General features: G+C 34.8%; 2 pseudogenes; one reads left to right on the top strand and one right to left on the bottom strand.

The window, feature by feature from the left end:
• Nucleotides 1-2,861: 2,861 nt before the first annotated feature.
• Nucleotides 2,862-5,924, top strand: LOC149802499 (uncharacterized; annotated as a pseudogene).
• Nucleotides 5,925-6,488: 564 nt separating this feature from the next.
• LOC149802498 (uncharacterized) lies at nucleotides 6,489-13,227 on the bottom strand (annotated as a pseudogene).
• Nucleotides 13,228-17,921: the final 4,694 nt, after the last annotated feature.

Here is a 17,921-nt window from a genome sequence, read left to right as displayed (position 1 = left end):
GCAGTATATTTTATATATACAGTAACCATACAAACCAGAAGTCACTTTCACATGTGTTTGTATTATAACAGTACATTATTATATGCTCATTTCTTTTCCCCGTTAACTTTACATTGTCAGAATCGTGCAATATTGATAGGTTGCAGCATTTGTATTGGAAAATATGAACGAGTTTTTTGGATGGAATACTGCACGACCTTGGGAGTGCAGTATATCCATCCGACAAAACGAGTTCATATTTTCCCATACAAATGCAGTAACCTTTTTATTATATGCTCATTTTCTTATTCTACCTAAGACTTAATTATATAAGCAAAATACACTACAAGAAACATCGTAAATGAATGTGTGCCGTATTCCAAACTAAATACACAAGTGCAGATTTATCATTACACAACAACATCATTATTAATGCGCACATAACTCCGCCCAGATAAATTTGAACTTAGTCGCGCGCTGGACATAACTTTCGAAAGAAAATGGCGTATCTAATTGAAATTTGCAGTCATATTATGAGTGAATACGCATTGCAACATCTTTTCCATTGGATATGGAATGAATAGATTTTGGTGTTTTGTTTCGATTCGACGAAAGTTTGTGATTTTGGACTGGATTCATCTGTGCAAATTGTACATGAAATACATCAGATTGAAGCGGCGCGGGAGAAGCGTGCTTACATATGCAAGTTTGTTTGTTCTGTCATTGACTATTTGAGATCATAATGTGTGGAATATATGAAGTGTTTCAATTGCAATTATCAAAAAGATGCTATTTAATTTAATGTTTATTTCATTTTAAGTACAATAAGGAAGATGTAATTGCACTTGGAATATAGTCGAAATTACAGTACAATTTCGAAATGTGTAATCAAGCTTGAGAACTCATGACATGGCTCATGTAATTCGGATTTGTAGAGCTAAGAAAGTACATTTTGAGGAAATTCTCGATGTAAAAGTGTAAGTATATTTTTTGCCATTCTTATTACCAGCTAAAGAAGACAGTTTATGCCTTTATAGCTTGCATGTTATTTGTAGGTACCAAGCAATTTTATGAAATCTGGTGTCTATCGCAAAATCTGAAACAATGTATCAAAAAGTTAACGTGGAATGTAACAGAACAGCTGGTATGTTGCAGTACACGAAACATCTGCTTTAGTTCATTCAGAAACAAATTTAATCAACCAAAACGCATTGCGCCTACTATGCGAATGTACATGATTTGTTTACAAAGTAGTTCTAATACACTATTGGGCACACGTGTCCTGCGCGTGGGTGCAATATGAAGGTGCGCAATATCGTAAAATATTGAACGATTCTGATAATGTAAAGTTAACGGGGAAGAATAATGAGCATATAATAATTATAGGTTACTGCATTTGTATGGGAATATACGAACGAAGTTTTTGGATGGAATACTGCACGAGTATATAAATGAGCATATAATAAGTATTATTATATCGTACTCACGAGCGCACTTGCACCATCACTTGGCTAATAAATACAATAATAAAATGCTTCAATTTTATACTTATAGATTTTAATTTAAAAAAATGAGCATATAATATCACCCGATATTGAACCCGCGCTCCAATACACATATAGCATTCACGTGCATAAAGGAACTACTTTTCTACTGTAAACAAACAATGGACGCAGACGCCAGCACTTTGATTTGTAAACAAATCATGTACACTCGCGTAGAGGCGCTTTACGTTGTGGTTGCTTAAATTTGTTTCTGAATGAACTCAAACAGACGTTTCGTGGACTGCCACATTCCACATCAAATGGAAAAGTTGATGCAATGCACATTCATTCACAATATGACTCCAAATTTCAATTTTAACTAGACACGCCTTTTTCTTTCGAAAGTTATGTCGAGCGCGCGACTAAGTTCAAATTTATCTGGGCGGAGTTATGTGCGCAGTAATAAAGTTGTTGTGTAATGATAAGTATGCGCTTGTATATTTAGTTTCGAATAGGGCATACATTCATTTATGTTGTTTCTTGTAGTGTATTTTGTTTATACAATTAAGCCTTAGGTAGAATAAAAGAATGAGCATATAATAAAAAGGTAACTGCATTTGTATGGGAAAATATGAACTCGTTTTGTCGGATGGATATACTGCACTCCCAAGGTCGTGCAGTATTCCATCCTAAAAACTCGTTCATATTTTCCAATACAAATGCAGCAACCTATAATTCTTGTATGGTTATGTTCAATAAGGCACCCCATAACACCCACCATTACGTTGATATTCAAATTTACAACAAGTGCAATTTATTATTGTTGTTATTATTGTTGTTATTGTTCCAGTGCTTATATTATCCTTTCAGTATTTATATTCTTCTTCTTCTTCTTCTTCTTATTATTATTATTATTATTATTATTATCACAAATAAGCCTGGTAATTTTGTCATTATTGAATGGATATATAAGTAATTAAGGTTACTGTTATCTGGTGGTTCGTTTGGCAATAGTTATTCTTCTACTCATTATTATTATTATTATTATTATTATTATTATTATTATTATCCTTATTATTATCCCGGCACTTTTGAGAGAATTGACAGAATTGCATGGGTATGTAAGTAATGAAAGTTATTGCTATATTTGTTGATGGTTATTTTTGCTATTGTTATTCTAATTATTATTATTATTATTATTATTATTATTATTATTATTGTTGTTGTTGTTGTTGTTGTTGCTTTTGTTGTTCTTGACAGAGTCCAAGACTGTATCAAGGCAGGGAAAGACAGGGATATCACAGGTGATGTGGGCAGCGGTAAGTAAAATGAGAAAAGGTAGAAGAAACTTAAACAACATAACCGAATTATAATGATGTGAAGAAATCAATACCATTTATGCCTCTCATTGGATGTGATACTTTTCCATCAACTAATATTCCAGAACAATTTAACAAAGGACACATTCATCACCCAATTGTAGAGTCTGTACCGTTCATGCCAGAGGCATCAATTGAGGACATTGATGAAGATTGTATACAAGATTAGCACACCTCCAAACCGTTAAGAAAAGGAATGGTATTTTTGACAGCGGACATGTACAGAACATGAAAGACTGTGAAAAAAATTCATCATATGCTTAGATCCAGTATTGCCTTCACTACCTGATGTTATTAACACCTCTCTCTCATCCGGGGAATTCCCATCATTTTTCAAAACTGCTATTGTAAAGCCTCTGCTGAAGAAACCAATACTAGACCATAACGATTTAAAGAACTACCGTCCAGTTTCTAATCTTCCATTCATATAAAAAATCTTAGAAAAGGTTGTTCTATCCCAGCTTGTATCTCATCTGAATTGAAACAGACTTTTTAGCAATGTACAATCTGCATATCACCCTTGCCACAGCACTGAAACTACTCTTCTAAACGTAGTAATGACATTCTCTCTGCGTTGGATAGCGGAAAGATTACAGTGCTCACCCTCCTTGATTTGTCTGCAACATTTGACACAATAGACCATGATATATTACTTCACCGTCTCCAGCACGTATTTGGCATTCATGATACAGCCTTCATTCATGATTCATGATCAGGTCCTACTTGGTCAACAGGACACAAATTGTATCTGCAAATGGAATACACTCTAGCCCAGTTGGTCTATGTTGTGGTGTTCCACTGGGGTCTGTTCTTGGACCTGTTCTCTTTATTCTAGACACTAAGTCGCTCTCAAGTGTCATAGATCATCATCCAGTGTCTCACCAATTGTACGCTGATGACACCCAAATATACAAATCTAGCCATCCAACTGAAGTTGATGATACCATCCAAGGTGTAGAGCGGTGCATTTCTGATGTGAAATCATGGATGACATGTAACAAGCTGTAGATGAATGATGATAAAACTGCGGCCATTCTGATCACAACACAAAGACTTTCTCATTTACATCTTTTACCTTAAACAATAAATATCAGTAACACCAACATTAAATTCACACAATCAGTACGAATCCTAGGTGTTACTCTGGACAGTTCTCTCACATTGCACCAACGTGTCATGAACATATGCAAGGCTGCACATCTTGAGCTGAGACGCATCAGCTCCATTCAAAAATATCTTTCAGTTGATGCCACTGAAACACTTGTGTGTTCATTAGTACTTTCAAGACTGGACTATTGTAACTCAGTTCTGTCTGGTTTATCTAAATATCTGCTCCAGAAACTTCAAAAGTTCAAAACAGAGCTGCTCGGATCATACTTAGAGTACCACGATCAGAGCACACTCCCCGCTGCTCTGTACCCTACACTGGCTATCCAATTGATCCAGAATAAAATACAAATTTTGTTCTCTGTGCTACGTTTCACTCTCGGACTCTAGTCCAACATTCCTATCCGACCTCACCCATGTGTACAAACCAGCAAGATACTTACACTCATCTTCTGACAATCGTATACTTATTATTCCCACTATGAAAACAAAGTCATATGGACAGCGTTCTTTTGCATACCAGGGCCCAGCAACGTGGAATGAATTGCCCACTGAACTTAGACACAAAGACACAGTGATCACATTCAAGAGTGCTCTCAAAACTAACTTATTTCGACTACAAGAACAAACTTAAAGACCTAATAATGTTTCCTACCTTAAATATTCTTAGCATGTTTTTTTATGTTTTCTAATTTCATGGTGTTTGTTTTAGTAATCATATCATTATATGTTTTTTTATCTTAAAAGGTGTTGTCTAATGTTGTAAAGCGCTTAGAGCTTCTAAAGATTAGGCGCTATACAAAGTCCTCAATATTATTATTATTATTATTATTATTATTATTATTATTATTATTTGTTAAAGCGAAGGTAATGGCAGCATATAGAGTAAATGTATTTTATGATGTCACAGTGAAATTGTCTTATGATTCTGGCTATGTCACAGATGCCACTTGTACACGTGTAGCATCTGCAATGGGAATATGCAATCACGTTGCTGCTTTGCTTTTTGCTGTGCTAGACTATGTTGAGAAGTACGGACATGAAAAAGCATCTTGTACATCCCGCAAATGTACATGGAATATAGGAAGGAAACATGAGAAACGGCCTAAGAAAGTACATGAATCTCTTCGTGTCAGTAAAAAAACATAAAAGTCCATGATGTTATTAACTTCGATCCAAGGCCACCCTCGTTACAGTCAGTAACAGAAGTGGAAGCAAAAGTATATCTTTCATAGTGCATTGTACGTCACACTGACAACACTAGTATGTGGACAACTATATTATCATATCAGTACAAAGATTGCACTTTAGATGACGAACAACTTGAAATCCTAAAATGTCAGAGAGAAGCAATGTTGTGCAATCTTGTTGTTCATAAAGGACATGGACCTTATCCAGTTGAGTTGGTACAAAGAGCAGCATACAGATCAGTGGATTAGACAGAGACGATTACGGGTAACAGCATCACAATACAAAACATTTTTAATGCAAATACTGTTGTGGCTTTAACCAGATGTGACAATTTCTTAACTTTCTTGTAGCCCAGATGGACTTGTTTTAGATGCAATTGAGCCATCAGAGTATGGCATATTGAAAATTAAATGTCCTACAATTCTGGAACACAAGAGTGTATCTTCTTTCAAGAATGGACTAAAAAAAAGACCAGTTAAACAGGTTCTGTCTGCATTATAATGAGACAGGTACACTTACTCTAAGGAAAAATCATCAATATTACTATCAGATACAGATGCAGATGGATGTGATGAATGTTCCCTGGTGTGACTTTGTGGTTTGGTCAGATGTAGAGTATGTAATTCTTAGGATCAGATTTGATGAATCTTTTTGGAACAGCATAATGCACAAGCTGATTGAATTTAATCACCAATATATATGCCCAGAATATGTTGAGATGAAAATTCCAAGGGAAGTGCCCCCAATTAAATTATCTGAATCAAGTGTTGTTATATGTGATTGATGTTTTAAACATGTAAAGACTGAGGAATGTATATGTAGGATAGTTACTATTTATATTTTGCTCTGTGCATCAATTTAAACTCTGCTTTGTGAATATTTGATAATGCATGTAGGTATAAAAGGATTTAATTAAATATGGCTCATGCATCATTCTACAAATTTGGCATATATATTCAAGATATTTGATCAAGAAATATACAAATGTAGGTTGTTTTGCTAATATGCATTAGTGATTTCATTACCCTTTTTCTGAGTCTCGTGTGTAAATTGGTAACAGTGTTTAAATGAGAGAAATATTTTGTTTATTTTCGTGTCATATATTTATGCTATGTGCATAACACATTTTCTTAATTGAAAAAGTATATAATTGTTGTCTGAAAGTATAATTGTCTGAATGCACTGATATAAACAGTAATACAAAATCAGCTGTCTCTAACGATGACAGCTAGTCTTAAAATGATTCACATTTTACATGCTACAGGAAAGCACATGTCAAAATAACTTTATTGTCTGTATATCTATGTTAAATTTCAGAATACTACAAAAAAAACGTCTTAGATTGCAATTACTGCACGAAAGGATTTTGCAAATTGACTAAACAACCTATAATAAACACAATTTGTGAAAAGACAGGCTGAATACTGAGTGGGATTACTTTTTGTAACAGTCTAAATTTCCTAATTCTCTCAATTGACCGTTCAACATGTAGCCTATGCTTGGCAATATCTTTAGTTAGTGATTCTTCCTGGAGTCAGTTTCATCCTACTTCTAGAAATGGTGGGGTTAATAGGGATACTTGTTTTTCATTTGGCATGTCTTTAATAAAAAAAATCCACGATTAGTCATTATTTGCTCACCTGACTCAAGCGTGTCTAAAAGTCCAGACTGTACTACAATTTCCTTATCCGAAATGCTTCCTTCAAAAGCATCTGATATAAACATAATGGCACCATTTGGGGCAGCTGTCACCAGAAATTTGAATGTTGCGTGACCTTTATATGCCGAGTACATGATTCCCTGTTTTCCAAAGTTTCCTGGTTGCTGTACACATACTTCAGTACAATCAATGATGCATCTAATGTTCTTATATGTCTTAAAGCTCTTGGGTAAATGTTTTTAGATTAAATGTCTGCTCGCAAACACTGGCCTCTTCAATGGCTTGAATCTTTGATATATGATGTAATACCATGTGAGCACAATTATGGACACTTGCTTGGTGCTTATGCCAAGGCGGTATGAAAGATCTGTATTTAGCAGGCCAAGCCTAAGTCTGATCAAAGTGAGAAACAGTTCATTTATGGGACTATTTTCTTTCTCCCACGTCGCTTACTTGGTGTTTTCTCTGGGTCCGAAACAGCTGAGTTCCAACAATTTAGTTTCAAAGCAAAAATACCAAGAAACTGCCAGAGCCTTAGAAACATTATACATGTCAAGCCAGTGTAAAAACGGAACATACTGTCACCATCTCTCACTTTGTCTATGCAAAATACTTCATGACGTTTTACTCTTCCTTCAGGCAATTCATTTTTGTCACCGGCCTTTGGTTCATGTCCTTTAGGTGGTGACTTAAACAGCTCAAGTTCACTGAGTGTCACTTTCAAATCATTTATCAAGAATCTTGTTCTGGACACTCAGTTGCAGTGTTTCAGATGCCACATATCTACTGGTCTGTGTTGATGCTTCGTGCACCAAAGGTTTGACTGTAATCTCAACATGTTGCACTTCTACTGTTTTCTGGCATTAAAAACCATAACCCTTTCTTACACAACAGATATATGTGCCTGCACCTTTCTCGCCATCCTCTAAAACACTGTTCAAGGAAACGTCTTGTTTTAAGCGCTTTGATGTGGGTTTCACACGCTTCTTTGGTGGCTTTCTCAAAAGTAAAAAAGAATATAACTAAAAAGTAAAATTATGAAAATAATAAATAACACACAGTTTATTAACATTGATACTCTTCTTGGTATTCCATAAATCTGTAAGTACATATATACTGTGCATGGTAAAATTGTCAAGTCTGGTCAAGCTTTGTAAATTTAAAAATAACATTTGTCTTCACATTTTATTCTAGTCACAGACTGCTGAACCAAATATTTATTTTATCTAACAAGTCAAATTTTCTCAAAATAATTTGTAAAAATCAGGTAACATTTAAATATTAGTGCATTGTAACATATATCATCTTCATATTTTTGAAACAAAAAAAGATGTTTACCCCCCTTCTACTATTGCATTGTTTAGTTTATTAGCTTATTTGCAATTGTTTTAATTAACTAATGCATTAATTTAGTATTATTAATGTTATTATTATTATTATTATTATTATTATTGATGGTATCTAGGTTGCTTGACTTAAGAAACTGTGCCATTCCTCTAATGATATAACCTCTGTAGGAGAAATTACAGAGATACAAAGAAAAGAAAAATACTTACTATGATTCCCAGTTTAATTGGGTCTGGGTGTTCCTTGGTGGGTCCATTTCCACTAAAAAAGTGCAGACTACATATACTACATATATATGTATCCTTCGTCACATTTGTTATGGTAAAATCACGTCGGCCGCAATGATGTACCCATCGCTTTCACCTTTCTCTCTCCTTGTTATGCTTTGGAAAACCGTTTCCAAATCCAATGAACCAAACACCATCTTTCTGGTATCTCGAATCACTGGCACATGATCCATAGCAAAAATGCTTAGTGGTCACCATATTAAATAATTATTTTCCAGAAGAATATATAGCTTGTTTATAACTTTCAAAATGCTGCCAGTATCCGTGTTACTACGCGTCCCTAGCGGCTTTGTCAGAACGCAATATGGTCGCAGCCGGGGGCAATGACATCATGGTTTAGTTTTAGCACAAGGCTGAATTAAGTACAAGCGCCTCTTGGATAACAGTAATAAGCAGTTTTCTATATTCAGGTCTTCTTGTAAACAATGTCAAAATTTTCACTTGGAGGAGAGAGTTACGGACGATCTAGAACATTATATTACATAGAAGAGGTGTACATTTTTTTAAGTCTCTGAGCATTTAAAAATATGGTAACTGTTTTCAATCCTATGATATATTATTCTATATCTAATATAATATTTCCAGCACTCTTCCAAAAAAGCACGGAGCACTTATATATTAATCCCTATTTTAAAAAGATGTTAATTTCAATAATTCATCCAATCATATCGGAACAATGATGAACACTTTAGCTTAAATATTTTCCAGAGTTTCAACACTGTCGTTGTTAAAAACATCTTACCAATCCGCCCTATTTTGTATAAACTGATTAAAATGGTCTTCTCACAAATCCTTGTTGAAACAGATGTACATTTATGAGGCGCCATAGCGGACAAACGATGGTTCAATGATAAAGTTTCAGTTGAAAACCGATGTCGTATGTCGAGAAATCCAATATCACGTGTTCGATCAAATTGCATGTCCTTAAAGTTCCATTTTCTAGATAGAAATTTTAGATTTTATGTGTTGAATTTTGTAGTGGTGGTATAAAGTTATACCTCATATGTCGACGTTTTACAGCGTATATTTTGAATTACAGAGCGGTGGCTAAAATATCAATATCATATATTGAGAATCAATAATTCACACGGTGTATGTAACTGTTTCCGATGAAGTTCCATTTCATATGACGAGTATTTAGATTTCATCTGTTGAATTTCACAGCAACGAGAAGCAGCCCCTTTGTTTAAACATAACGCGGTCTGTTCACGAGAGCGACCTCTAGCGAAGAAATTCATAGTAATTCTTGACCTGTGAATGGTAACTTTCAAACTGTAAATGCATAAAATGTAATGGCGCCTGATAACTGAATACACGAATGATGTATCTTAATACTTGATATTATTTGGAACTGTTAAAGTGGACGTTGTGTAATGTTACTTTTAACACCAATCCATCATTTCGCCATATAACAATAACAATTCTGACAAGCACAAAATGTCAAATCGCCGCTGTGTAATTCAACAGATACGACCTGAAAACTCAACATACGAAATGGAACTTTCAGCACAATCAATGTGATTCAACATGATAAATTGAAACTCTCGAGATATAACATTAAGTTTTCAACAACCGCCGTGTAATTCAGAAGATATAAGCTAAAAACTCGACATTGGACATCAAATTTTCAACCAGCGCTGTGTAATTCAACAGATGAAATCTAAGTACGCAACATATGAAATGGAACTTTCAACACAAACTCTTTGAACTATACGTAAACTAGGAATTCTCGACGTAAGACATTGAAATTTGAACCAACCGCCGTGTAATTCAAACGACACAATATAAAACCTCGACATAAAAAATGTAACTTTCAACCAGTACTGTTTAATTCAACAGATACAATCTAAAATCTCGACCTAGAAAATGAAACTTTAAGGACAAGCAATTTTGATACAACACGTGAAATTGGAATTCTGGACATATGACATTAAAATTGCAACGGCACCGTTATGATAGGACTAGCTTTTGTCCGCTACGGCGCCTCATATTATATTATTATTTGCATGTTTGTTACTGATCCGGTAAAGAATGATATCGAATTAGTGGGAATCGAAGCAGGTGAAGCGCTTGCGTCGAGTCCCTTGTACATTTATTGTTTACTCAGTATCATTCCAAGCCGGGCCATTAACAAATCGTGCTACGAATTTACCACGCATATGGCAGTAATAATAATTTTTCATGTCGAAATATGGTCCAGAAACGTTGACATAACTTCATTAAGTAATCTTTGATCAAGTCCTTTTCCTCCTGATCTGCTGGTATGGCTTTTTATTTTAGGACTTTCCTAATTTACTTTGAAAATAGTCATGTATATTTGCAGTTATACCTTTAAACTAATAAAAACTATAAACTACATATAATGTCAAGAAATTAGATCTACTGCCTATATAACTCTAGACAGCATTTAGGAGTTCAGATATTTTGTTAAAATGTTCATTAAATATACATATCGGTCTCGATTATGTGAAAATCGGAGACGATGTATTGTTATACTTCAGTATTGTACTACATTTATAAACTTTGTAATTATGGTAAAACTTTTAACGAAGCTCACTTTTGGTTCTCAAAATATTCTACGATAATGTCTAACAAATTAAAAATTTCATATTTTTCTTACCTTTTGCCAAGGCTTGCACTGTTTCAATCTAGGAACGTTTTCCCGATTTAAGTTTTCTTTACAGTGTGTGTGTGTGTGTGTGTGTGTGTGTGTGTGTGTGTGTGTGTATTGTTTTTTTTAACTAGCTTTAACAATTTTTCAGTTTTATTACTTCGATGTCTAGCACTGGGGCTTCATGCCGTAGACATGTAGAATGATGTCCCACTCAGTCACATTATCCTGACACCGGGCCGACCGGTCCTAACACTAACCTCTTAATGTTGAGCGCCTAGCGAGGTAGCTGTTAGTACCGTTTTTAAATATTTGATACGACTCGGCCGGTGTTGAACTCGCGACCTTTTGCATCGAAGGCGGACGCTCTAACTATTTAGGCCAGCGGAGCGGTAGTTTTCTTTACAGTTTGCTGGTTAAAAATAGGCCATGTTGAAGCTTAACATGCAGAAGTTTTCAATCGGTTCTCCCCCTGGGTACCAAACAGGGAGTTTTGTCGCAGGGCCCCATGCCTACATATACCCCACCCACCCCACCCCCATCCCAGACCTGTTTCCAGATCCGTCATTGGTAAATTATTATCATCACCTCCTCTTTGAATTAACTTTCTTTACTACCTAACCTGTATTGTACACCTATCAAATGTTTATTCAGTAAAGTGTTAGAATTGTACCGTCATATCCTGGGACTCGGAAAATGATACTGACAATTTCTCATGCTATCAAACGAGGTTGGAACTAACAATTTGTCCAACACGCAGTAAATGATTAAAGTAAATGTTGGTATTCCCATACAAAGTACGCATCCCAGTTTCTCACAATGCCTCCAAGGGACAGTTTAACAGCTGCCAGCCCCACCTGGTTTGCAAATTTTCATAGTCTTTCAACTAGTTGATGTTTCCGTGATGCGAAATTTGACAGTTGCACAATAACTGTAAAATCACAGATACACGTCTGCTGCCCCTACCTTTTTCTTCAAACAATTCTTGTTACTGGCTGTAATCGTAGTGAACATGGCTGTTGATTCACGCGTTTCATTCATAAACCGGCGATATTCATGTGCATATCAGCTGACGTATTTTAACTTTCTTACTTATAGTTTTGAAATGTTAAGCTCAATGTTTGCTATACAATTACTTATAGTGCTTTTGCTAAATTATCTGAAATGGACAGATATATAAAAAAAACACGCTATCACATCAAATCAATCAAATGACACACACACACACACACACACATATACATATATATATATATATATATATATATATATATATATATATATATATATATATATATATATATATATATATATATATATATATATATATATATATGAATGACAGAAAAACTGACAAAAACAGTATGAATCCATCCAAAGCGCTTTCGAAATATGTTAGCGGAGCTTTGGTATCTGAATAATGTAAAAATAACCCAAATTGTTCCTTCAAATATTTCAGTCACAATCCTATTCCTGAACATAAGAGAATTTAATGTTTATTTGGTACTGAAATGTTAGGCCATAGACAGGCGTCATATGAGAACAAAGTAATGCTTATGTGGCATTATTCTTTATAGTATGTATTAAGCGTTTTCGGATACCGACATATCTATGACACAATAGGGCATACTGAAGTATAGATTTTGGTGCTTATATCTGCATTTATATGCATGCATCTATTATCCCCATCCCACAAAATTTGAATTCGTACTCTACGGAGACACGATCTCAGGTCTGCGGGTTACGGTACCTGTCACCTGGTCTGCATGCATCAACACCTTTGTCATCTGGGAATAGCTCAAATCATCGTCATCATGCAGTTCTCCAGTCTGTATGATACTATTATGTATTTAAAAATTATTATGTATTTAAAACGTATTATGCATTTAAAAATTATGTTAATGTCATCTAATACTCTTCTTTAGGATGCAGCAATAGCACTTTCCGTTTTCTTTCATTATTTATTTTTGTAATTCTCTCTCTGTCTCCCTGCCCTCTCTTATGTAAATAAATAAATACATAAATATGTTGTTCAATTAACTAGAGCCTTCCGGGAACTGTATTTTCCTATAACATTGTTGCATTTTGTGGTTATGGACAACATCTTCTACAATCGTTCTAGGTTCTTTGACAAATTCTGCTTCTAGTCTTACTTTTTCATCCTGTATCTCGCTGAAGACATCGTAGCGATATGACTGAAACATTGTTAAACCTACGTTAAAAATCCAAATCGGACACACACACACACACACACACACACACACACACACATTTCATTTTTCCTAATTATTTCGTGTTGGAAATTTAATTTGGATATCCTACTTCAGTCATAACCTTGAGGAGCGGCCATATTACATAATATAATACATTTGGATATTCTACTTCAGTCATAACTTTGAGGAGTGGACATATTGCATAATATAATACATTTGGATATCCGACTTCAGTCATAACTTTGATGGGCGGCCATATTACATAATATAATACATTTGGATATTCTACCTCAGTCATAACCTTGAGGAGCGGCCATATTACATATGATACACTTGGATATCATACTTCAGTCATAACCTTGAGGAGCGGCCATATTACATATGATTCACTTGGATATCATAGCGGCCATATTACATAATATAATACATTTGGATATTCTACTTCAGTCATAACTTTGAGGAGCGGCCATATTACATGATATGATACATTTGGATATTCTACATCAGTCATAAATTTGAGGAGCGGCCATATTACATAATATAATACATTTGGATATTCTACCTCAGTCATAACCTTGAAGAGCGGCCATATTGCATAATATTATTCATTTGGATATCCTATCCAGTCATAACCTTGAGGAGCGGCCATATTACATAATATAATACATTTGGATATTCTACCTCAGTCATAACTTTGAGGAGCGGCCATATTACATAATATAATTCATTTCGATATTCTACCTCAGTCATAACTTTGAGGAGCGGTCATATTATATAATATGATACATTTGGATATCCGACTTCAGTCATAACTTTGAGGAGCGGCCATATTACATAATATGTTACATTTATATATTCTACATCAGTCATAAATTTGAGGAGCGGCCATATTACATAATATAATACATTTGGATATTCTACCTCAGTCATAACCTTGAAGAGCGGCCATATTGCATAATATTATTCATTTGGATATCCTATCCAGTCATAACCTTGAGGAGCGGCCATATTACATAATATAATACATTTGGATATTCTACCTCAGTCATAACTTTGAGGAGCGGCCATATTACATAATATAATTCATTTCGATATTCTACCTCAAGTCATAACTTTGAGGAGCGGTCATATTATATAATATGATACATTTGGATATTCGACTTCAGTCATAACTTTGAGGAGCGGCCATATCACATAATATATAATACATTTGGATATTCTACCTCAGCCTTTACCTTGATAAGCGGCCATATTACATAAGATATTTGGATATCAGTCAAAACCTCAAAGAGCGGTATACAATGTATACAGTGTTAAAGTTGCCAGCTCTGCAACGAATATAGGAATCTCTAAAATATCATCTACTTGTTTATCAATTAAGTACATTTTTGTTATTTCCCTTGAGTTAGTTTATTGGCCATATCAGTACACAAACATGCGATGGTCTACCTTTGCTGACACAATTCGTACACTAAAGTTAAGCTATTGCGTGCAGAAAAAATACAAGGTTCATTAAATATAGTAAAATAATTGTGCATTAATGAACGGCTATATATAACGCAGAAGGAAATAAATGTCTGAAGCCATCTCCGTTCATTTTCTCTTATCTCCTTTTGTTTTCGGATACTCTATCTTAACCATAACCGATCGGTGGCGCCCTCTTTGAAATTGTCTTGGAGAGAAAATAGAGCGTAGACATGTCGAAAGTTCAATGTATCTTTCCAAAGTCAATCCTTAGCGGTCATTTTCTAATCTTTTACACGCGAGTTATTAAATACCATTTTCATTATTACGCATTTAATTTAATTATTCAGTTATTTTCCTTTACGTATGTTTCTGTTTACAATTCGTTCAATTTAGGTGTTTCATTTTTTTCATAGACCGCTCCGGTGGCGAGGTGGTTAGAGCGTCATCCTCGGATGTGGTAGGTCGCGGATTCAAACCCGGGGCTGGTCATACCAAAGACTTCTGAAATGGTACTAACAGTTGCCTCGCTAGGCGGTCATCATTTAAAAGGATAGTGTTAGGGTTGGTCGGCCTGTTGTCAGGATAATGTGACTGGGTGGGACATGATGCTACATGTCTGCAGTATGAAAGCCAAGTGCTTGACTTCACTAAAAACTCCCACATTGCAGAAATCATAGCGATATGACTGACAAACTGTTAAAGTTACGTTAAAAATCAAAATCACACACACACACACAGACACACACACACACACACACACACATTTTCTTAATTATTTCATTTTTGTAAATTGGATATCCTACTCTAGCCACAACCTCGAGGAGCGGCCAGTTTGATCTGCTTTTCTCAAATTGTAAATCGACTTAACATTAAGTGAGCAAAATAATTGTTTTCAGTTCATATAAATTAATAATTATATAATATTATATATATAATATAATATAATATAATTATTGGTCATCTTTATTTTAAAATACTAAACAACGTTCAATCTGTCCTTGTGCAACGATGACAACGGCTTCGCATGACCTACTTAATCAATGTACAACATGACATATTTATCTTTGAAGAAAATGGAAATAACAGAAAGAGAGCTAAACACTCACAGACAGAATACCTATTATGTTTCCAACACATATATTGGTCAGAACTAGTTCAAGGTATTGAAGAAAACAATGTAAAATAGCATTAATATTGCCTCGCAGTAACTATTCCAACAACTTCGTGGTACATCATAGGCTATTTTGAAAGAAACATTAATATTAGAGCATATTGTATATACTTTAAAATGAGAATATCTAGCAACCTGCAAGCGCCACGCATTAATACGAATATGTAAATAAGGGCATCGTGGTGACATGTAGACCCGAAGTACACAAGATTTACGTATGGAGAAATAAAAACATAATCACATTTGATATTATTACTGTATGATGACGTGTGATCATATGGTAATAACAATCAGTGATTGATAAAATAATAACGTTTAGTTTTAATTTGAAAAAGTTCTTTGGATGTCACTGATACGATACTGGATACCCACCTGAAACAGAGTGTATAAAGTATGCCATTTCTCAGCATATGATCAGTTCTATATGTCAGCCAGGATATCTGACGGAGGATGTGCAGGGAATATGAGAAGTGTGAAATCCAATGATTTTATGATAAAAATGTATATTTCCAAAATTATTAACTTAAGAAATTTAGTGCATTAAATTTTCGAAATAAAAATTTCAAGATCTATATCGAGAGAAAATTTTGATACGATCGTTTGCCTGTGTAATGAGACATTGATATTGTGTTTCTTACTTTTGGTGTTTTTTTGTTGTTGTTGGTTTCAACGGTACTTTTAATACGTTCAGTACTGGCTATGTCATGTGGGGCAAATGGAAGCTAAGTGCCGTTCCCAAAGAGGCACCGAGGCTGGCCTTGGTCATATCTCTTACACTTTTTTGCCTTAATATTCGCAAAGTAAAGTTAAATATTACAGTCTTTTAAACAATAGTTTTAACTATCTAAGTTCAGATGGTTCAATCATTCTTTAACGCAAAATGACAGTCGTTTAATTATATTATGATTTGTTTTCTAACAGTAATTTAATTATATTATAATTTGTTTTGTAAAACGTTCAATAATTCTTTTATTTCTAACTTGCAGACTATAATTAATATGTTTTACGAGAAGGTATTTATCCGTCAACTTTTACGACAAAAGATTTATCCATTAGCTTTTATGAGACTGTTTGTCTCATAAACTCTTTGTCAAGTTCTTTCCATGACCAGAGAGAGAGAGAGAGAGAGAGAGAGAGAGAGAGAGAGAGAGAGAGAGAAGTAGTGAATGGGGATACCCTAGCGACAATGGGACTTTAATGTCAAAATAGGGGGTTGTACCCTGGCGACAATGGAAAATTTAACATTAGAGAAAAAAGTTTGTACCCTGGCGACAATGAGAATTTAACATGGGGAATAAATCGTGGGACTGTTGAGCGACAAGGGGAATTTAACATGGGGAATATATTTTGGGACTGTTGAGCGACAAGGGAAAATGGAACAGGGTCGGGACCCTATTTTAATAGAGTCCCGACCTGATGGGTCTCTATTTTTTTTTAAAAAATAAAAAAATAAAAAAAAAATAAAAATAAAAAAAATAAAAAATAAAAAACAAAAAATGGGGTGGACAATTGAAAGTCTATCTCTTTTCGAGAGATTGGAGTGGCCCTGAAAAGGGCCTTTGGGTTTCTTCTTCTTCTTCTTCTAACTCCTTAACTTCTTTATCCATCCCCTTATTTTTTCCATCATTCCTTTCTTCTTCTTCTTCTTCTTTTCTGTTTCCTGTATCCAGTCCGGGTGACCCATGGCTCGGAACTTTTCCTGGACTTTGATCCAATTTTGATTGAGTCTCTCAAACTCTGCCTGTTTCTTTTTGTTTTCTTTATCTTTTCTTTCTTTATTCCATCTCTCTTTAATCTTCTTTACCTCTACTTCCATCACTTTTCTCATTAACTCCTCTCCATTCTTCAGTCTGTCCAGACCTCTCTCCACAAAAGAGCACTCTGTCCCATGCGACATATTTTCAAGAAAGCACCTGACTTTGCTTGCATTGTCAAGTGCTTCCTTTAGGCTTCCCACTCTGACATAGGTGGGATTTATCATACCTCTGAATCTCTTTTCCTCCTCTTCTATCATTCCTGCTATCA

Source organism: Sinohyriopsis cumingii, chromosome 3 (genome assembly GCF_028554795.1).
Source record: "Sinohyriopsis cumingii isolate HCF-2022 chromosome 3, ASM2855479v2, whole genome shotgun sequence".
In the NCBI taxonomy this organism is placed as follows: Eukaryota; Metazoa; Mollusca; class Bivalvia; order Unionida; family Unionidae; genus Sinohyriopsis; species Sinohyriopsis cumingii.
Note: the sequence above shows the minus strand (reverse complement) of the source record. Positions and strands in the feature narration are given on the sequence as shown.